This window comes from Scomber scombrus, chromosome 8, assembly GCF_963691925.1.
Source record: "Scomber scombrus chromosome 8, fScoSco1.1, whole genome shotgun sequence".
In the NCBI taxonomy this organism is placed as follows: domain Eukaryota; kingdom Metazoa; phylum Chordata; class Actinopteri; order Scombriformes; family Scombridae; genus Scomber; species Scomber scombrus.
Genome location: NC_084977.1, coordinates 2,996,579 through 3,019,347, shown reverse-complemented (window position 1 = coordinate 3,019,347; position 22,769 = coordinate 2,996,579). Strand labels below are relative to the sequence as shown.

Sequence of the window (22,769 nt, the reverse complement as noted above, 5' to 3'; positions counted from 1 at the left end):
TAGACAACCTTTTGAAAACTGAATTTTTTTTCTCACCTTACAGTATAAACCACATTTTATGTAACCGTTATGGTTTTCAGTGTCATAAACTAGAACAGCCACATTACTATTACTACTAGGGACTATTACCATACATGTACTATCAAGCATGTAACATGTGTTGGTCCACAATTATTGATTTTAGGATCTTCATTATTTCTTATTTATATCTGTGATATTCATAAATCTAAATTTTATAAATCTTTTGTAATTTCATTTGCAGCAGATTCTCAGATTCTTCACCCAAACTCTAATACAATATATGAAGAAATGGTGAGAATTGCAAGATGGTTTCAATTTCAAATAAAATCTTTGAATCTTGAGTATGATGTGAAAAAGTTTGACCCATGTGTCTTGTTCATTAACTCCATGATTCCACCATGTATCTTTATTTGATTTATGGTCATTGTGTTCTGGCCGTTACATAACCCTCTCATCCATCAAAGTGTCATGTACAAATTAAAACTATTTTAGACATAAATATTATATAAATATTCATGTTCTTGTCTCTTTATATCCTATTATATTTTAGTAACTTTAGTAACTAGTTTAGTAACATGAATGCCAGCCCTCTTATTATTATATACTTTATTTATTTATTTTTTTAATTATTGCTTTTTATCCTTAATGCAAAATTAATCTTGATAATTTTTTTTTTAATTGCTTTTTTATTTTGATCATCAGCTAAGCAGTCCTGTATTACTGTTTATTTTGTGTGTCTCTTAGCGATCTTTGCTTATTTTGATATTATATTATATTATTATATTCTAGTCTAAATCAATGTAAAAAATTATGTCTGGATTCAACTATATACAATGTACAAATGTTATGGATATTGATAAGGATGGAAAAGCCACATGGAAAGGGCTCTTTGGATTGGTTTCCTTACAGTTTCAAAGAGTGATTCAATATTTCCACTTATAAAACTGTTCTCAGCAGTTTTGGCTGATTAGAGCCAATTAGACGTTGGTGTAACTATGGTAACGAAATGTCAAAAGAATCATCTCTTTAAGCTGTCCCACCCTAAAAAGTACAAAGCAAACAAGGATGTGTCAGTGGAGCACAATCTGTGCATGCCTAGACAGCACTGAGAGGAAGTCTGACCTTTTAGCACCCTATTCATGTCCTGTAAATGAAGAGAAGGGAGAGTCTGACTGTTTTCGGTCTGGCTGAAATTTGACTCGCTAGTTTGAAAGAGAGGGTGCGGCTTTTCTTGTGCGTATTGCTGAATCATGAAAGAGCGCCTGTGTAACCACCATATGATGAAATAGCACCAAGCACCAGCCCTCTCAATCTGCTGTTTGGATTCTTTGTAAGCAATCTATCAAAACTCCCTGAAACAGAATTCAATCACAAGAATGGCTACATGTCATATTTTTAGTTGAGTTTTTCAAGCATTATTGGATTATAACCCATAAATTAAACCATATACCAGAAAAACAAGTATGCTATTCAGCTCCTTTTTTATTGAGCTGTATCATTTTTTCTAGTGTTCATATTGAATTTTAATTGAACCACCAACATATGGTGACCTCAAAGCCATTTTGGCTTGGGTCTGTCAACACTTTTGCCATTCCTGTACCAAGGTACTATCAGACATTCACCACACTGATGCAAGTATTGCACCTTAATGCAGACTGACTTAAATATATAATGAAGGTTTTGAGGAGAGAAATGTTCACTTATGTTTTTAATTTCAGTCAAATTGAGCTGAATCTTTGAGTTCCCATTACTGTGATGGAGTAGGTGTTGGTTATGTGAGCCCAAGCTTTAGACATCCTATTTATAAGAATCCCTTGATGGAGCTGTTTAAATTAATTTAAAATCACCACAGATAGTACTGGAATTGGTGCTTTATTAACTAGCACACACACTTAATGTGAGCCTGTAAACTGATGTGGTTTCTGCAACATCATAAAGTAAGAGAGTAGCATGCATTATTTATCATACTCACTATGCAGTCTACCACTATTCCACCTACCTGAAATGACTATATAACTACACTGAACAGAAAATATCAACTTCAACTGATGTATCAACAGTAACATATCAAGCAAACAGAGAGCTCACTCATTTATGAAAGCAAAATTACTGCACCAAGATCCTTTAAAATCAAACACTGTACTGACAATCCATTTTTTTACAACCTAACTCAATGTGCAATACTGCTTTCTAGCTGCTTTTAAATGCTCTTTTATATATTTATTGATTTGGAATGATTGTGCACCTGTATGTTTGTGTATTTATCACTGTCTATCTTCTATTTTTTATATTCAGGCACAGCAAATTTTGTTGCACATCTTCTGCAATGACAATAAAGTAAGTTGTATTCTATTCTATTCTTTAGCTGTCGCTGAAATGATCCTCACATACATTAAAGTAAATAAATGAGAATTATTCACTGAAAGCATTAACTTATCAAAATCCACAATAATAACAACAACAGTAGTAATATTCTTAAACCTCTCAACAGAATCATTTGACTTATGGAAGCACATGATCTCAGTCAATAAAAGGAATCCAGGAAGGAATTATCAAAAGGAGATAAATCCTACAAATGAGGAAACCCTCTTTGATCTGTTCAACTATCAGCAACATACACTAAAGAGAACTAAGCTGGAAACTGGATACACCTGGTATAGTGGTCCTTCCCTGATTGCTAAGGCTTTGATTGGTATTTGACGCTACATGGTGGCACAGTAAAAAGCCCAGGCAAACAGGCTATTTTATCTGTCCACCAGGAGGCGCTCAAGGATTATGATCTTTTGAACAATGATCTTGAAATTTAAAAATACTTCAATATGGGTAAAAGCATCTATCTGCCAGGTACTGTGAACTGTAACTGCTTGTCTTCAGAGGAGATGCCGACACATCCCAACTCTCCATGGAGATTTGGCTATTGCTGTCTTCAGTCCATGCATTGGGTGGCTGTGGATCAGGAGGTAGAGCGGTCGTTCTCCAATTGGAAGATTGGCAGTCCGATTCCCGGCTCCTCCAGTCTACATGTCGATGTGTCCTTGGGCAAGACACTTAACCCCAAATTGCTCCCGTTGCTGTGCCAACGGTGTATGAATGGTTAAATTCCCCCTGATGAGCAGGTTGGTACCCTGTATGGTAGCCCCTGCCATCAGTGTATGAATGGGTGAGTGAGTTGTAGTGTAAAGCGCTTTAAGTGGTCGTAAAGACTAGAAAGGCGCTATATAATTACAGACCATTACCATGCACAGGCATGCCTGAATGACAGAGGTGTTTCATTCTGAGAGAAGAAAGGAGCGGCCTCACCTATGTGAGAAGTGGAAAACTGTCTGTGCTTGTGCACAAGTTCATTTCTATCCTTTCCCTTACTTAGATAATTCCTTATTATTGAATTGTTCAAAATCCAAATTCCAAAAGTCATCCTTTAAAGACTCCAAATGGAATCAAAACGAACCGTTCAATCTGAATGATGTCTTGATTTAAATCATCAACAGCCGGGCCACACCAAAAACCACAGTACGGTTGGCAAAAAGATAAACAAACATTACTGCATTCAGTCAAAAGACATAATACTACAGTGTTGTTTGTTCTGCTTCAAGCATGCAGAACATGCTTAAAGAATGACATGAGTTATGAATAGTACATGAAATAATACATGTTGTGAAATCCAGTGAACCATTCTTGAAAAAGAACTAAGAATAACAGATATTGGATGGATGTTGAGTTTAGGATCAATGTATGATCCATAAAGTCAGTGTATTGTGCTTGGAACTTTTTCCTAATACAAGTAAATTCATTTCTGCCACGTAATGAATTACTGGTGCTACTGTCATAAGGTATTAAGTGACTGATTTGTTTTTTATATATTTTCAAGAAGTTTTACACATTCCAAGCGATAATAACAATAATCAAGTTTTAAAATTGTGTTTTGTGTCTACTAACTTATGTTTTTCATACCCTTCCTGATGTATATTGTGCTTGTACTGTATATACATATATAACCACCCTGCCTAACCGGTTGTACTTATGTCTGTCTATCCTTTCTACAGATGTAGTTCTTGTGTCTGACTATCACAAGGACTGTGAAAGGTGGAAATTATACTCTGGTGCAATGCATCTTTTCCCTTTGAGATTAATGTCAATTGTACATGGTCCCTGACAATGAATAAATAAATATATAAATTCAGTTTTATGAGCCATTATTCCTATAACAAAGCTCCTCAATACAAAGCGAATGAAAACAAGCTGAAGGAAGCTGTGAAGCCTGCATTAAAATGCAATTACATTTAGTTATTTAGTTATTTTGCATGTTCATATAAAAACGTTCACATAAAATAAAGTTTTGATAAAGGTTTCTAGGTCCTCTCTAATTTACTAATTTGCAGAAGTAGTTCATGTAAAAAAAAAGAAAAAAAAGAAGAAGATAAAATCTCAAGTCTTTCTCTTGTGAAACTGAAGACAGCTCAACCCGCTCACCTGTGTTACCATGACAGCAGGTATTTGTTACAGTCAACAAGAATGGTATCGTTACAACGACCGGTAAACAATCTAATAGCCTACGTGAAGTATGTATGAATTTTGGACGGTAGCTGGTCTATTAAATCTTTCACTTTTGTTTTTATAAAAATAATTGTGGCTGTAGAAAACACTTAGAAAAACCGCATCCTCTATCCACAGGTAAGTTAGATAAGGACCGGGCCCGACACAAGCTGAGCAAGTGTTTATGTTTATTTGCCTGTTTGGAACCATAAACAGTACTTTAAAAAACACTATAACAATCATTCATAGGGAAACACTGTGTTAACTAGAATAGACAGTTTCATATTCAAAGTACTTAAGTGGAAAAAGTCAAGTCAGTGTTAATTATAGTCTAAAGCCCCAAATTCCAACAGATGTTATCTCAGTGCCATTTCCCCCCCAGAGATACATTTTAATACACTTTAATTTAGTTTACAGAGACCTGACATTCCATCATCCGGAGACACCTGGCGACAGCGGGGGGGAAAAGAGGAAGGGGAAAAAAACTAAACAAGGAAAAAGACAGCAAGAGACACCTGCTTTCCGTACTCACCGCACACAGCAGCAGACACACACACACGGGTGAAAAAACCCGAAACATGACCGAAGAAAAGTCCAAGTATCCTTATCAAGTAAAACAGTAAGAGTCCAAGTGTAGCCGACACGAGTTCCTGACTTAATAATGAGCTGATGGAGGTGAGGAGAAGAATAAAAGAAGAGGAGTGCCTCACACTCACTCACTCACACACGCACACACTCACTCACACAGCCTGCGGGCAAGTACCATGTAGGCGGGGGAGTGGTTATACTGCGGGTGCGAGCTTCAACCAACGCAAGTGGCAGGCTACTCATTACTACTTTTATATTATGAGAGAAGGTCTTTCTTACAGTTCTGAATAAAAGAACAACTAACTAACCTGTAATATAATATTTATAATAATACTTTCTTCTTGTCTGGGTATTCTACCTGCCAGAGTCAAGAACGCAGCCTACAAATAGATTCAATGTTATTGATATAATTTGTTATACTCAGAGTCAGAGGTGGATCTGTGTATACTGAGCTACCTAATGAGCTATCTTTTTATGTGTTTTTTTAAAATCTATTTTTCAGCTTTATTCCGTTTTTTTGTTTTGTTTTTGTATCTTAAAGTTACTTTAACATTAACATTCAGAAAACCAAGGAGCTGGTGGTGGACACCTGTTGGGAAGGGGGTGGAGATAGTGGACACCTACGAGTTCCTCAGGGTGAAACTGAACAACAAGCTGGACTGGTCAGACAACACTGACGCCCTCTACAGGAAAGAGGACAGAGCTGGCTGTTCTTTCTGAGGAGGCTCAGGTCCTTTAATGTGTGCAGCAGGCTGCTATGTATGTTCTACCAGTCTGTTGTGGCCAGTGTCAACTTCTTTGCCGCAGTGTGCTGAGAAGGAGGCATCAAGAGTTGTAGTGCAAATAAACTGAATAAGCTGGTGATTAAGCTCTATAGTGGGAATGGAAGAGGACAGTGTGGAGGCAGTGACAGAGAGGAGGATGAGAGGAAAGCTGGAAGCTATCATGGACAATCCCTCTCATCCCCTCTCATCCAGCCATGTGCTTCAAAGCGCTTGGGGGCTCTTTCATACCATCAGCCATCCGACTGTACACACACACAGCTCCCAGTACCTCCCACACTAATGTTGCATATTTATTGTATGTAGTATTTTGAGATGGCCCCTTATTTATTTATTTGGAGCAGTGGGCAGCCACTGTGCCGTGCCGGGGACTAACTGCAGTTCTACATCAGTACCTTGGTCACTGGCACTGATGGGAAAATTAACCTAACATACATGTTTTTGACAATGCAAGCAAAGGGGAGAGTATGTGAAACTCCACACAGAAAGGCACTTCCCCAGCCGAGTATCGAACCCAAGCCCTTCTTACTATGAAGCAACAGTGCTAACCACTGAACCATTATGCTGATACACCCTTAGATAGCATAGTGACTTCTACTCTCTCATGCGTTTACTGCATGTCTGCAAAGTGCACATTATTGAGTGCAGATCCTGGTAACCCTCCTTTTATTTTAAAGTTCCTGAACTAATCACTGATCTGGACGTTGTGCAAAGTGTTGGGTATGTGCAAAATCTCCCGTCAACTGTACTACAGGAGCATCTGCCCGAGATGAGTCTCTACTAGTTTTGCTCAAGCCAGTTTGTGGTCATGACCCAGGCATGTTGTTTGTAGGCAAAAAAAAACAATGGCAGCATGAATCATGGACTGGTGAAAGTAATCTCTTTCTCCTGGTGTGCAGTGAATGATCATACAGATATAATAAAGATGGAAGTTCTTGTTTGTGTGGTTGTTGCTGTTGTTGTGGCCCAGTATGCAACTTACAAGTATGATTGTGACACGTGAAGCCTCCAGTGCACACACACTGGGCATTGGACTTTACAGTGAAGCAGGAGACATCTCATGTCCAGCAGTTAAACTTTTGAAGATATCATATTCATATTTGGATATTTAGATGTCATTTTAATATTATTTTAACAAGGTCCTTGTTTTGTGGGCCAAATCCAGCAAAATACTTCGCTGAGGATAGACATTAAATCCATGGTCTCACCAAGCTAATAGAACAGTGCATGCTGCTGAAATTAAGTCTAAAATACCTACCAGAAATAACTATGAACACTTTAAATTCTACAGCCTGTTGGACCATGATGGATCTGTTCTTCACAAGCAAAGTCTAACAGAAATGGTGTGGTGATGGAAACAATCCTTGTGGCTGGAGTATGTTCTGACAGTCCAGCCACATGAGCGAGTACCATTCGGATGGTTTCTGGGGTCCCCACCGAGTTTACTAATCTTAAGTCAGAGCCCATTGCTGATCTTGCATGTTCTAAGTGGTGTTAAGAGTTAAAACTGAGGTACTGGTCTGTGTGAGATTTCTTGTGGTCTCTATGAATGCATGTAATGCAGAAACACCATCCTCTTCCTGCTCACAGATGAACCTGATGTGTGGATTTATTTTGTTGATGTGATCGTTGTAGCTGCTGATGTTGGAGAGGTGCAGTTTGTCAAAGGTTGATCAATGTACCTTTATCGGATGCCAGGTTGGAGGCTATAAAAAGGCTCAATATGACAGAAATGTCTTATGTCATCTCAAGCAGATGCGTCTTTGTCTCTTCTTTGAGTAAATTGTATGTGGCACCCAGTAAAGTATTACTTTATAACATTGTACAGTCATGTGATTACTTTTTTCAGTAACAGCAGCTACTTTGATGGAGGGTTGATATCAGTTTGGTCTCTATAGGGCTGTTTCCACTGCCGGAACTTTGGGGTAATCTCTGGAAACTTTTACGGGGGCGAAATGAGTCCCTGCCTCGGGTTATGTACTCTATGTGGCCCTGAGAAATTCCTGGATGGGGCTTGAGGTTGACTCGGTGCTGATTGGGTATACTCAAAGTGGAATGTGACGTCAACATAAAGCACCAAAATAAACGCCAGTTTTAGGAGATGGAGATGGACAAAAAAGACATATGATAAGTGGACCGTTGATGAGGTTGTTGTTTTCTTTGTTGAGTTGTTATGCTTTTGTTTGCATCGCCTCAGTGATATCACGGTCAAAACTGTTGCATAACAATTACGCGACGATCAAAACTGTTACAAAATTATTAGGTCACCTCCCGAGTCCTGTGGGTCCTATCAAGGTCCTACTCTACTGAGAGGGCCGAGTAAGGAAGTTCCTGTAAAGTTCTTGCCTCCTAAATTTTATCCGGAACTTCCTTAATGGAAACAGGACTTATGTGTTCAGTGGGCAGACTGGTCCTCTACATGATCACCTGGTGTGAGAACTGGCTGAAAGAGGAGAATGGTGATTCCAGGTTCAACTCCTAAGTTGTGTACATGTTGTGTCTTTTTCTCTGGCTTGTTAACAAAAGCCACTAATAAGGCTACATTCAGGTGTCAGAAGTTTAATTAGAGTTGGACGGTGTGAGAACAATGCAGCTTCACTAAGAGGACAGGATTTGATGCAGCTCAACACTGGTTTTGGTAGGTCTGCCGAAATATGTCCCAGAGATCAGATAATCAATTTTGACTGTTATTAATTACACCCATGGTTTTTCTCCTTAGTCAAAACATGTGCTATGAAAAAAATGCATTGACAACAAACCTTTGTATTTTTCTCCTCTCTGTCCTCCGGACATTGAGGGTTGTGGCATGTTCAAAGGCACGTAGGCTGGAAGTACCATGGCAAGTCGATACTGCGCATTAGCATCAGCACTAAGAGAAACACATCTCTTGTTTGACTGGTTGCCATACCAACCATTCAGGTGTTAAATGATTTATAGCTCACAAGGAAACAGACTTTTCACATCTACTGCTGTCGGGTTATTGTGAAGTTAGGTGTGTTGTTTTTAATGAGAATTTTTTGCATTATTTCAATGATTTTATATATCAGGCTTCGAAACTGATCGTTTGGTCATGCCCAAAGCAATCCACGAACAAAGTGACGAAGCCGCCTTCATGGTTTACGCACCAGAACTGTGGAACATCGTACCCTTTTTTTTAAAAGAGCTTTAAACATACCTTTAACACTACACTTTTAGTTAATCTGCGTTTTATCTTGTATTTCAGATGTTTTTATTTAGTTTCCCTTTTTAAATGTATTTTAACTTTCATCTCATCTTATCTGTTTTAATGTTTTGATTCTATTTTATTTTATTTTTAACCCACGCTGTTTATTTTAACTTGCTGTATTTATTTACCTTTGTTTTATTGCTTGAAATGTAAAGCACTTTGAGCTGTATTGTATGTATGAAAGGTGCTGTATAAATACAATTATTATTATTATTATTATCATTATTCTAGGGGTGCTGGCGGAACTGAGAGGGAAATAAATTGTGTGTATTATTAAAAAGTGTTTTTTCCTCTGAGTAACAAATAAAAATAGTCAAAGAGATGTGTATGCGTCCAAGCAAGTTGTGTTGATTTTTAGATTAAGATAATAATAAAGGGCGTTTTGTTTTTTTAGTTGAATAGAGGTGTGTCTGGGTGAGTCATGGAGGTGAGAGACGGTCCATGTACCAGTAGCATTGGCAGTGATACACAGAAAGACATTTGCCAAGATAAGATTGTATCTCTGCCCGCGTAATGCAGAGATAAAAGATAATCTGTTCTACTCCTTCAGATTCCTGGCTTCTTCAAGTTTTTCGCAGTCATCAAAATCTCCAAATATTGGAAACCAAACAGACTTTTTTAGGTTCTCCATGACGCATGTAACAGTTTCTTATCATAAAAATGTGAGGTACATAAATGGAGGTCTGTAAAACAAAAGTATTCAAAATCATGTCATCTAGTGCAACTAATACTTTTCTGAGCTTACATACAAGTTGGGCACAAAAAAGTCTACAAAATGAAAGGGAAGAGAAAGAGTGACATCATCAGTAATATCACACAGTGTTTGAACTGCAGTCAACTGAAACAAGAGAAATCAAACATTAGTACATTAATCCAAAGGGAACAAAATACAGCTTCATTTCCATTGTCTGTGATCTTGGATAAAACTGCTGAGACAAAGATGAGACACTATCATGGGATTCAATATAGAAAGCAAGCATGTGCTTTATTCTGTGTCACAACACATACATTGTGAGTTGACCTGTGATTCTTGGTCAATTAATCAGAACCCATACTGTAATTTTGGCCAGTACTTATTGTTGCTATGTTTCAACTAAATCCAATGACTGACATTGCAGAATGCATGAAAAGCAGCTAGAAAGTGTGATAGTTGGTTGATGATGACTTGTTGGGAATATTCTCTCATTGTGTAGGAAGTGTCTGTAAACTAATGGCTGTTTACAATGGATGATCATTTTACTGTTCACCTTTCTTTTCTCTACTGGATAAATTAGTCTCATCTGATGTCACCACATATCAAGATCTAAGTAATAAAGTCCTTTAAAGGGGGCAATCATACTGGATGTGTTGTTGGAGGGGTGTGCTCTGATGCCTTAAATCTTGATCAGAATCAGAATCAGTTTTATTGTCACTTCCAGATACACACTCAGGAGCACATGCACCAAAGACTCATTCAGACACATGCCTCAAGGCGCTTGTGGGGGCTCTTTAATACCGTCAGCCATCAGACTGTATGACACCACAGCTCCCAGTACCTCTCAATTTTGAATTTCCCCTTAAAGAGATCAATAAAGTTACCTTACTCTACCCTACATAGAAGTGAAATGCTATTCTTGGCAGATCAGTCGTGTTCACATTTTAAAAAAACAAGCCCATGAAGACAAAAGACACATTTAACACCTTTAAACCACCTTTAAAAACCAAACATAAAATCATAAAAAAAGTAGTTTTTGGAATATTTGCAGAATAAGTAGAAGAGGAATGCCACATTAATTATGTCCGTTTGCTCACATGACACATCTTTGCGCTTTGGGAGAAAAAATGAACCACGCCATGGCTCTCTGGAAAAATGAGCAACCACTTTCTAATAAAAGTTGTACCAAATGGGTTCAGTCATGATTAGTACATTTCTAAATGAGCTATGAGCCATTAATAAGAAAAATGCCACCCAAGTAATGTAGTTAAAACCTTTCATTGATGACTTAACATTTATATTTGTAGAGTATTTTTTAAAAATGTATTAGTTATTTATGGTTGCCCCTGAATAATTGATCATATGAACATTTGTAAGTGCAGAAATAATGGCTAATTAACAAGATAGATTCTTTATCTTTTATTAAATTAGGAGATATAACAAGAAAAGGGATTTTTCACAAGCTGGCTGCGCAAAAACTTTCCTTATCAGTAGCTTATAACTGATCTATAAACACTAGTAAATCCTTCTAGTTATAAAGCCATTTGTTACAACGTATCAACTCTGTATAACCAGTGCCTTTCTAGAAAGTGGTGCCAGTTAGTAATCTGTGTTGCTGATCACATGATCACTACATAGACAACTACAATGAAGGAAACAGTTCCTCCACCTGATGTTGCAAGTTAAACAGTTTTAATATGAAACAATACGAAAAAATCTACAACTTATAATATTCTATATACCGTCGTGTGCGTTTTTGAAGATAGTCAAAATAACCCCAAAATAATGGAGTAAGGTGAGTTTGCAGCTCACTGTAACCATTAACCCTTACATAGTGTTTAGGGTCAAATTTGACCAATTCATATTCCATACACATTTCTGCTTCAGCTGGACTTTTCCTAAAGTGACTCACAGGATACAAACATGGAAATAAAATGCATACTTTATTTTTTTTTTGTGTGCAGCCGATACACATCTTTGTATATGCAAATGTACAAAATTTAAAAAAATATCATTCAAACAAGTTGTACTCTTCATATTAATGATTATAAATGCCTTTTATTTCCGTAAAGAAATAGAATACAGTCTCTGACAGCTTCATTAAGGATTACATTTAACATGTGTTAATGACTTGGTGTAGAGACTAATTATGAGAATATGAACAGTATTTAAAGGGTTAATCAACTGAACATGAAAAACAAAAGCAAAGTGACCTTTTATCTCTTTAGTGAGACATGCTGAGTGAGTAAAAAAGTGAGTAAAAAAAAAAAAAAATAATTCAAAAGTCTCTCTCAGCCCTGCTGATTACAGGGTTGGGGCGATTTAGTGTGCTCAGGGTAAAAACCGGTTCTACGGGTTCCAGTCCACTGCCTGCCTAAAACACACACACACACACACACACAGAAAGAGAGAGGGAGAGAAAGAGAGAATAAGAAGCTTATATCTGTTTACTTAGTTACTCACCTACCCTGAGAAAAAGTCCCAACAGATACACACCCTTTACTTTCAGCAGCATGTAAATCCTCAACAAATGGTTAATGACACACTAAAATGAGAAGAATTCATAAACATTATTTTTTAAGTATATAAATAAATAAAGTGACCTTATTGGGACTGTGTTGTGTTAAACAATTAATCTTTAACTTTTTATGCAATTATGGTTGCATTGTAGTTGGGATTATGGTTGTTAAATTAATAAACTGCAAATAAATGTATTGATCTATGATTACAACAACCACATTGGGTGTTTATTATAATGTGTTAAAAAACCTTTTATGAAGCACATACTGCTTATAAATGCTTCAAAGGATTTTTAAATTACATTTACTGAAATAAATGACATGATTTACAGTTACAGTTATTAATTACATATCCGATGGACTCTCTTAGAATTCAGTTGATCACGACAGTTTTAATAGATTGGTTTGGTTTAGGGGAGCAGCAAAACAAGCTGCAAATACAAACATTGACATTGTCACCTTATCAGGAATATTCACTCTCCTTTTAGCTCTGATCTCTTCTCCCCCTACACTTGTGGGAAACATCTGGCTCTGTAGCTGCTAAATGCTCCACTATGTTCATCAGCTGGTCTCTAACGATGTCATCAGCTCATTACCTGAACCATAGGATACTAAAAACAGACTGAGGGGAACTACAGAGCCGGTGAGAATTCTCTGATTCATCACTTGGGTCATGTAAAATATGATTACTTTGGTTGTGGTTGTGATCAGCGCGTGCCAATATTTGATGTGAGCTGTTCACGATCGAACACGCAGCGTGAAGAACTGCCATAGCTGGTAGAAGAAGACGTCAAACTTATTATACCGTTTCACTCACGCAGCACTGAGATGAATTGCCCGTGCTGTTATTGCGTAATGCTGACTGATTGAAAGGTTTAGTGATTGAGTTTATGACAAATATAAATGACATTAGTCACTTCATCACCTGCATCATCAGACTGATGAGTGAAACATCAGAGGAGCTGCTGCTGCTACCTGTAAGTTAGTTAACACTGAATGTAGCTTTTACACCAAACACTGTTTAATCTGTGTTGTGTGTGATATGATGGTGTCAGGTCACATGACCTCCTCATAAAGGAAATGTATTGTAGACTGTAAATTATAAATGGACTGTACTTATATAGCTTTTTTTTTTAAGTCATTTTGACCACTCAAAGCACTTTCTCACTCATACCCATGATCACATACTGTAAACATTCATAGCCATACCCATAAAAACTTATATCAAATATGTGTTGAATACTTTAGAATATAAATAAATATACACAGTTCATTATTGCACGGAGTCAATCGTGTCACATTCACACACACATTCATACACCGATGACAGGAGCAGGGCGATACCACACAGGGTGCCAACCTGCTCATCACGAGGAGACTAACTATTCACACACCGGTAGTACAGTCATCAGGAGCAATTTGAGGACAAGTATCAACTTTTACGTGTGGGCTGTAGGGGCCGGGAATCGAACCGCCGATCTTTTGATTAGTAGTTCATCCAGATGTTTTTTTACTGTAGCCACCAACAGAAAGCAGATGTTAAGAGACGAAACAGGAAACGGAACAAATGATAAAAATGAGTCGCCTGCTTAAAGTGAGAGAGAATTTTTTATTTTTTTTTTAAATGTATGTTCATAATTAAAAACTATCTTTAGGCTAAATAAAAAAGTTTAAACAATGTAAAACGTGTGTAAAGAGGTGTAGGAATGATTGATATTGATGTGTCAGCAGTGGGACATCTCCACTATTCAGCCTTTCTCAAGAAGTCCTGCGGTCATGTTAGGACACAGTGAAATTTAAACGGTAGCAGCACCAGATGTGTGTGTGTGTGTGTGTGTGTGTGTTAGATAACAGGTTATATCAACAGAGTGAGAGAGAGCTCCCCTCCCTGGTATCTGTCTGGTTTTCCAGGTCATTACGGGCTTCGTCTGCTGCCAGGAAGTTTTCCCCTACATTCCGCCTTTTTCTTTCTGTTTAGCCTTCATCCCTCCCTCTTCTTCTCCCCGACTGAAACACGACCCTTTTGTAATGAAAGGAACCTGGGACGTTGTAACGTGAACGCTCGGGTCAGTCGCTGAAACAAAAACGGCATTGTGCAGAGTGAACAGAGGAGCTTTTAAACGTGCTTTTTGAATCATTTTTTACCAGCATTTACAAATGGAATATGTAAATTAGAGCTTAAAGTAGTTGATATGATTATTTAAGGCCAGAGACCAGTTTCTTTAAGTTAGACAAATTCCACACAGCAAATTCATTTTTTATTTTTCATCCTAATACCCTGTCATACTTATGTTTATGTGTTATTATATATAGAATATGCACGACCGTCAGAGCTGATGGGAACTTGCAGTTAACAATGCTGTTATACAAGTGTCGCAATACTGTGTCAACTGCTAAATATGTCACTGTCTCATCTGTCCTCTCCTGTGCCACAGGCAGACTGTGTGCAATCATCATCACATCACATAAGTGAAAGGTTTGACTCAAGCTTATACTGGGCGTTGCCTCTTACTTGTTAACTACAGTTTGATACTCAGACTTTAGGAATGTTTTGTTCCAATAAGATACCAGGCATGTGGGGGCTGGATCTCTCAGTATAATAACATCTTACACAACACAGACAGATCTATAGGCGCTCTACTAACTTTAAGCCACGGCTCAATGCAAAAAAAAACAGTACTGCACGGGTGTGGTGGTTGGCCACTCCTCTTCCTTTTTCATTTTTTCAAGGGAGGACGAGTGATAATGAGGATATATTCACCTACTACTGTCTTCCCACCAGCTCGATCTCACCTGCATATTCCTCTAAATGAAATTATTCAGTATTAGGGTCATGGAACATTTCATGGAAGTACTGAGTTGATTCTAAGAGTCCGTAACACTCAAGTCCGGGCAAGAAAGTCTCCAAGAATGTTCTATTAGCTGAGTCTCACACAATTATTCTACTGTGATCCCTGCAGTAGACAGTAATGTGTATGGAGGCCCAAAACTAAAAAGTTCATTTAAGTAAAACTATATAACTCAAAAAATACAATTATTTAAAAGAGAATGTAAAAAGACATTTACAAATAACAGTAATACCAAATTTACTAGTTTTGCTCTAAACTCCAAACGGTCCATAAAAAAAAGAAGGAAAAAATAGCAAATGTTTTTTATCTTTTAAACTCTTTTACTACCATCATCATTTCATCACTCAACAAAGTAAATTAAATTTAAAATTTGAATAAATGTATTATCTTTATATTTAGCTATTTCCCCCCTTTTTTTTGTTTCTACATCATTTCATTCATTCATCTATTTTTTCCAGTGTAACATTTCCTTTTCCTCCAAAATGTCCATATGATAATCACATGGGTGTGTCCATGTATGTCCAGGGCAATAATTATAGATTGTAGTCGAACATTTTAAAGGGATACTTCAATATTTTATGGGACAACACTTATTGGCTTTCTTTTTGGGAATAAAACACTTAACCTCCTTTAAAAACCCACAACTTGTCATTCTACACTTCAGTTTGTGTAAAGATTTGTCAATCAATCAATCAATCAATCAATCAATCTTTATTTATATAGCGCCAAATCACAACAAAGCCATCTCAAGGCACTTTACACATAGAGCAGGTTCTAAACCGAACTCTTCAGGTTTTAATTTTAAAGAGACCCAACATTCCCACATGAGCAGCACTTAGTGACAATGGCAAGAAAAAACTCCCTTTTAACAGGAAGAAACCTCAGAACCAGGCTCAAAGTGGGAGAACATCTGCCTCGACCGGTTGGGGTAGAGAGGAGAGAGAGAATAAAGATACTTGTTACTGGCTTTGTTTACTGTTGCTAAGTAACATGATAGTTTCAAGAAATAATGGTGCATTCCAGTTGTACTCAAAAGTCAGAATTCCCGAGTTCAATTTCAATTGAACGTACCCTAAAGTCTCATCTCCAAAATACAGAGAGATGTGTTTTTTATCAGCTGGTAACGCTACCAGCAGTAAACCTGGCTAAAACTGGTTCTCTGACTTGTAAACTGGAACAACACAAACTCACGTGTGACGTTATTCCCAGCTCCGACTTTGTGTCGTTCGAGGTAAATGGAGGTAAGGTGGAGGAGGACAGCTGCAACATTATTAATTCATTTAATGCTGCAGTCATTTCCCCCAATTACATTATAGCAGCGTCAAACATGGAGATGTAATGATTGCAATGGTCGAACTCACTGAACATCTGTAACACTGAACATGCAACTACATCATATCAGATGTTCTAATAGCAAAGATAAGCCTATAAGTTATTTGCACACTTGCTATTTGCCACCACATGGTCAAAACAAACAGACAGTGGTCCACTTACATAAATGATGACATCATCATGTATCCAACAATATAACAAAGTGTGATTGTAGCAAAGTTTAGCTTCATTTATAAGCTATAATTACATTCACAATCCCTCCCTCAGCCAAGAACGCAATAGGCTGTGCACCAGCACATCCCATTTCAAAAATACTATCATTAAAAGCACAATTTATTCAAAAATTACAGTAGTAATAGTAGTGTGTCAGCAGATTTAAAACAATAAGAAACATTTACTGATAGATAGATAGATAGATAGATAGATAGATAGATAGATAGATAGATAGATAGATAGATAGATAGATAGATAGATAGATAGATAGATAGATGGATGGATGGATAGATAGATAGATAGATAGATAGATAGATAGATAGATAGATAGATAGATAGATAGATAGATAGATAGATAGATAGATAGATAGATAGATAGATAGATAGATAGATAGATAGATAGATAGATAGATAGATACTTTTTTTCCTTTTTTTTAAATTTAATGTAATTTAATGTTTTCTTTTATTCATGGTTAAAGAGACCATGCAGTTTACAACTAACTAAACCCATTATTAACAAAGACAGAGATGACAGAGCATAATAAATAAAAAATAGATATAATTCTGTAATTAAACTAAAAAGAATGTGTCTCCTGAAAAAGTGAGAGAAACAAGTTAGAAAAATAAATAATAATAATAATGAAAGAAGAAAAAGAGAAATAGATACTTTATTCATTCCCTTAGGGAAATTCAGATATCCAGTAGCTTCCACACACACAGCTGGGATGTGTCATTTCTGATGCTTTCAGACAGAATTGAATAAATATCAGAGGAGACACACATATGTAGCTGCAGGACTTTAGTGAAATAAACTCCACATTACAGTACGCACAGGACCAACTGCTTACTGCAGGTTCAACATTGCTTTTGCCAGGAAAAACAGGAGTGTCCATCCTTTAATACTGAACAAAAACATTTTGCTTCCTCTTGGTGAACTTGAGTTGAAACATTGGCCTTCCAAATATTATGCCATGTTCCATTTATCTCGAAAGTTGGAAGTCGGAGCTGGAAATGCTGTCACCCCTGAGATAATAAATAAGTAAGTGGTAATATTGCTCATAAATCCATGCCTGAGCCTTCCCATAAGAACCTGCCTGTATGTGTCCATTACAAGTTTGCACACTTGCAGTAATTACACAAATGATCAAGCTCAGACTTGAACGCGTCCGATGACACTGTTTCTGTGTGTATTGTTTTGTGTGGATACTACTAATTTTTTTCCTCCCTTTTTCTCCAGAACCCTTACAATAGGAAACAAACATCAGAGCATGAGATCAAATCAAGTTTTGACAGTGTGTCATAAATGTGTTGCCTCATTATAGGGTGTGAAGAGATGTAAGAGATGTTCCAGGTAGCAATTGTTTCCATAGCTTTTGGTTTTATGAGGAAAAACGACACTTCACTGCAGTTGAATTCCCGTAATCTGTCATTCAACTCCAGAGAAATAATAAGATAAGTCTCAAACCATTTACAACAAAAAATGTTTGATCCCCCTGCCAAAAAAATGACTCTTTTATGCATTCCTGTGTTCTGGGCTGTCATTTGGGAGACAGAGCTTCAACATTTTATTTTTATTTTTTCACCAGATAGCGTAATTTAGCTGACGATACGAATGATGAGGATATTAATGATAATTTTGGCTTGATGATTCATCATTATTATTAATATCACCATTATTGTTGTTGCCTTGGTTGTGTTTGAAAAGTGATATCATCATCATCATCATGATGATTATTATCATTGTGAATGCTATGAATACAGATTGGTATGATAAGGGTAAGGATGGAATTATTAATATTATTATTATTATTTTTATTATTATTATCATTATTATTGTTATTATTGTTATTATTATTATCATCATTATTGTTATTATCATTATTATTATTATTGTTATTATTATTATTACCATTATTATTGTTATTATTATCATTATTATTATCATTATTATTATTATTATTATTAATAATATTATTATTATTATTGTTATCATCATTATTATTGTTATTATTATCATTATTATTATTATTAATAATAATAATATTATTATTATTATCATTATTATTGTTATTATTATCATTATTATTATTATTATTATTATCATTATTATTGTTATTATTATTATTATCATTATTATTGTTATTATTATCATTATTATTATTTTTATTATTATTATTATTATTATTATTATTATTATTATTATTATTATTATTATTATTATTATTATTATTATAACAATAGTTGCCTCTAGTCTCATTACTAATCTTGATCTTAACTGGCCTTTTAATTTAGAAAATTCTAAATTTTGAGATATATCATGTATATCATATATCATTACGTTATTTAATGCTTCAGACATAAAAACAAACAAACAAACACACAAAAAAGACAACAAAACATCATCTTTAATTATTAAGTAGTTCCCATTCATTTAAGTAGTACTTGTAATTTTGCTACTTTAAGTACATTTTTCAGATCATTCTTCTGTATTTTTACTTGAGAAAGTTTATGAAAGCATAACATTGTTGTACTGCTACTCTGTAGAACACATCACTCCTGCCCTGCAGCTACTTCATTGACTCCCTATCAAATCCTGTATTGATTTTAAGATTCCGCTCCTTATTTTCAAGATCCTTCACAGCTTGGCACCATCATATCTCTCTGAACTTGTCCATATCTTCACACACTCCCGCACTCTCCGATACTCGTCTGCCATCCAGCTCTCTGCCCCATCTGACAACTAAACCACCATGGGGTCAAGAAAACTTAAACCGATCTGCCCCCCGCCTTTTAGAACTCTCACCCACCAGACATTCACACTTATGACTCTGTCTCCACCTTTAAATCTCACCTGAAAACACGTTTATTCCGACTGGCATGTTCTGTCTCACACTGACTATATAATCACATATACTCTTCCTACTCTTTCTATGTATTAATATTTTTCTTATTATTATAGCCATCATAGCCATCATAAATAGGCACATTTTGTATGAAGGCCTCTTCTGTGTTGGTGGAGTTTTTACCTTTTTAGACTTGTTTTCCCGTCTCTGTGCAACTGAAAGTAGTTGGGCCCAAAACCCCTACTCTGTCTCTCCATCCCCATCCATCCCTGGGATTTTTGCTGCTAAACCAGTACAGCAGACATGAATGGAGTTTTGCTTGTGGTTGAAACTAATGACACATGACATTTGAAAAATCTCAACAGCAATGTGCCTTTTCAGAAACAGTGTCATGCATGTTATGCAGTGTTTGTAATACTACTGCTGCTTCTGCTCTGTACTGTACATGTACGACTGTCCTTCCATGAAGAAGGATCCATCCTTTGTTGCTCTTTTTGAGCTTTTTCCCCAAATTATTTTTGAGATTTCCTCTTTATTCAAAATGAAAGTCAAAGGAAGTGAGTGTTGTTCAGGATGCCTTTCCCACTTTATAAATAAATGAATTTGACCTCTTACTTGGGAAAATACACAGATCGGGTGGATTAGGGTAATGTGGGACACTTTTTGCCATTCTGAATTGTGTACCATATTTACATATGAATCCAATACAGTATATCAACACCTTATATCCACATCCAAACGGAATCTGCAGATATTTTTTTTAGAGATGTCAGCGGTGATCCAGAATGAAAACATGCAGAATTCTGTGGAGTATTTTTTTTTTTTTGCTTGTAATATTATAGATAATATTCATTTAAGATAAGAAATATTGTTTTAAATGAATCAGAGCTCAGCCACATTGTTCTGGGAATGAAAATAAAGTTTTTGCCACTGATATCAAAACACATATCACTTCCTGTTTTTGTTCATATTGCTTTGTTAGCTACTAAGACACAAATAGTGACGTGCAGTTTTTATATGTCCAGTGTGGCCGGCTACTTACACAAAGTCACATTTGATTGGGTGAACTTTTGTAAATGCATCTGACACATTATGAGCAAACATTTGAGACTATCTAATTACTACCACACCGCTATTACCACACTACTAATATTTTGAATTTTACAAGTTGCAGCTTTATTGGTGGAAAACCGGCAGAAGTGTCATTGGAATTCTGTGGGTGCAGATTCCTTGTGGACCTGCGTTATATCATCAAGATGTTTCATTTTTTAATCAGAATTTTTAGATATTGTACTCAAATGGAAAATGGCACATATATTAGTGTTCCTTGTGCCAAATGGTTGCAGAATTTGTGGATGTTCTAATCTGGGACAGTTCACACTGAAATCTGGGACACTAGTCTTTAGGCTTATGCATCATTTGATTGCTACACCACAAACATAACTTAACAATTAAGAGCATTGTTTTATTCATGCCGGATATATATCTTTAACATTGATTTTGTGTAAATCCTTTGTCACTGACCTTTAAGTGGATTTTACAAGGGGTACTTTGTCTTTGACTATTTTCCTGCTGTCATTTAAGACATCATACCCACAAATTTCATATGATTTCTATTACATGACACCCTTGCTTGGATTCAACACCAATCATTTTCACTTTAATGTTGTAGAAAAAGAGATAAACGCACTGGAGCTTAGGTGTCCCACATTAAAATACTCTGCCTTACTGCTGGAATTACTCAATAAAGTGTGTGTATATAGCAAGACATTCATTTCTACATGAATGGAAATGGTGGAAAAGGGAGTGTTTTCTAGTGGCGCTCTCATGCTGTTTTCAAAACAGCCACAAGGGGGCAGTGACATGCTGCTGTCAGGGAGGGAGAGAGCTGAGAAGACTTTATGTACAGGTACTCTAGGTCCTTTGTAGCTCTGTCTGTACATTAAATATAATGTCTTCCTTGCAAGTATTTCAAGATATTTTCTATGCAACTGATTCTAAGGATGTGGGGGTAAATGGACCGCTCTTACAAACACATGCTCTACAGTGAGGATGGAGATCAAAGTGCTTCTACTATAGCATGCAGAAGTTAGTTTAACCAGGATCATCTAAACTGAGAGAACAGTACACAGGGTGATAATAGGTTTTTCACTGTTATGTTCTGGCACTCAGTCTTGGCTTTATACAGAAAATGTCTGCAGTGACTTGAAGCTCAAGACATGGGATGTATTAGAGTAGTGGACATTTAAAGGTAGAGTCAGTCATTCTGGAGAAACACACAAAAAAAATACACCCCTCTCTTCATGCTCCTTCAGAACATCCAACCCCCAAATTCATGGTTGAGCAATGCCAAGGCAACAACCAAAAAAAGAAATATGTCAGAATCGTATTTTTTTTTAGGCGCAGCTTGACAGGCTGCTTCATGTTGCAGTGAGTAAAGGTTTTTGGGGCACAGCTTAAAATACTCTTACAAAGGGGAGAGACTTTTCTGTTTGACCCCCCTCCCTGGCATTTTGACTACCAAACAGACAGATAACAAACAGATAAGACAGACAAGTAGACAGAGATCGATTGAGAGATATAAAGACAAAGAGATATCAAGATTGAGAAAAAATATATACAGACATAAAGGTAAAAGTATAGAGGGGAGAAAAAGAAAGTTGGCATTTAAAAGTGCATTTGGTTTTATGAAGGTTTGTTCTTGGTTTCTATAGGAGCAGTCCCTTATGTAATGCATACAAGCTATGTTTATATTAACAGAGACATCTTAAAAGCTTTAAAAGTGGAACCAAATGAACATTTGTTAATTTTTTTAGTTTTTTATTATCAATAATTAAGATACATTAAAAACAATAAATTAATCAATTTCACGAAAAGAAGCCAATTTTCCAGGGAATCCTGGGAAATCGACGATTTTTAAAAGGCAACACTAGCTGAGCCCTGGTCATTTCACAAGCAACACTCAGTGCAACGTGGAGACATTATGCATATATGGGTTCCCAATCCAACCATTTTTTGTGTATTATTGTATCATTATTAAGGCAAAATAACTCAATTTATGTCCGTGGACATTATAATGAAAAGGCTATAGGCTTAATATTAGTTTGCATCCAGCGTGCTACGTGGACTTCATTACATCTGCTGCACCGCTGCTACCACAATTATGAAA

The 22,769-nt window shown here is 36.3% G+C and overlaps 1 protein-coding gene across 1 annotated transcript in view; it reads right to left on the bottom strand.

Moving 5' to 3' along the window:
• LOC133984707 (desmoglein-2.1-like) overlaps positions 1-22,769 on the bottom strand; it is a 50,889-nt gene that overhangs the window by 9,030 nt on the left and 19,090 nt on the right. The gene's annotated exons all lie outside the window — the stretch shown is intronic.